Below are 1,075 nucleotides of genomic sequence, written 5' to 3'. Positions count from 1 at the left end.
TCCATAAACAACCAGTAGATAATTCTGTTGAAACTCCTCAAAGAACAACCAATATAAATCTCCAAGAAACCAATATGCCTAACCAAACCACACGTTTGGAAATTCCCACTATGCTGGCAGAGCAAAATAATAATGTTGTAAGTAGCATCTCCAATCAAATCCCTCAAAGTTCGGGACTATACCATTCCCGTGTGGTCCCTAATGATCCATGCTCATCTGTCACAACCACCGGACTTATTTGTGCACCGGCCATCACCACCAGTAGTAGTCATCAACGACGACCTTTTTATTCATGCCCACAGAACGCCACACACCCACCTGCTGTCACATTTTCAAACATACCCTATTATAACACGTCAATTGCTCCCCCGATTTTTAATTCAAACGCAGCATTCAATGGTAACTCACCTATAGAACAATCATTTGTTAATAATGAACCTATTTCATCCACAATGCACCCCCAAACACACAATTCAAGAATAGCAACACAATATTTTAATAACACACAACTTCAGCAAAGTAGCATAAGTTCCAGACAAGCAGTTCCAAAAGAATTGCCAGTATTCTCTGGAAATCCCGAAGACTGGCCGCTCTTTATATCTACATTCGAGTGGTCTACCGCTACTTGCTGCTTTTCAGACGCCGAAAACCTCATCCGTCTCCAAAAGTCATTAAAAGGCGAAGCACTCCATAGCGTCCAACATATGCTAGTACATCCCTCAAACGTCTCTGGCGTCCTCGATGTTCTCCGCTTACTATATGGTCAACCTGAAAAGATTTTATATTCCATAAAAAATAGAATTAATTCTTCCCCTAAAGTTGATGAAAACAATTTACAATCACTTACGTCCTTTGCAATAAATGTTCGTAGTTTGATTGCCACAATTAATGCCGCCAATTTGCCAGATGAATTAAATAATTCATGTTTACTCCACCAATTGTTGCAGAAACTCCCACCTTCATACCAAATGCAGTGGGCAACTCTTAAAAGACAGCTAGTCAGTCAAAATAAGAAGCCAAATTTGTGTGACTTTGATACTTGGGTATTTAATATTGGATTAACAGCCAGTTCAAT

The 1,075-nt window shown here is 39.6% G+C and overlaps 1 long non-coding RNA gene across 1 annotated transcript; it reads right to left on the bottom strand.

Moving 5' to 3' along the window:
- Positions 1-666: 666 nt before the first annotated feature.
- LOC133336746 (uncharacterized) lies at positions 667-987 on the bottom strand. The gene is made up of 2 exons (XR_009754558.1): positions 848-987; positions 667-768 (listed from the first exon to the last, which is right to left on the bottom strand). It is a non-coding gene; the product is annotated as an uncharacterized LOC133336746 (long non-coding RNA).
- Positions 988-1,075: the final 88 nt, after the last annotated feature.

The sequence above is a fragment of the Musca vetustissima genome, unplaced genomic scaffold, assembly GCF_032173495.1.
Source record: "Musca vetustissima isolate MV318-11 ecotype Yass unplaced genomic scaffold, APGP_CSIRO_Mvet_v1 utg256978, whole genome shotgun sequence".
NCBI classification, from domain to species: domain Eukaryota; kingdom Metazoa; phylum Arthropoda; class Insecta; order Diptera; family Muscidae; genus Musca; species Musca vetustissima.
Note: the sequence above shows the minus strand (reverse complement) of the source record. Positions and strands in the feature narration are given on the sequence as shown.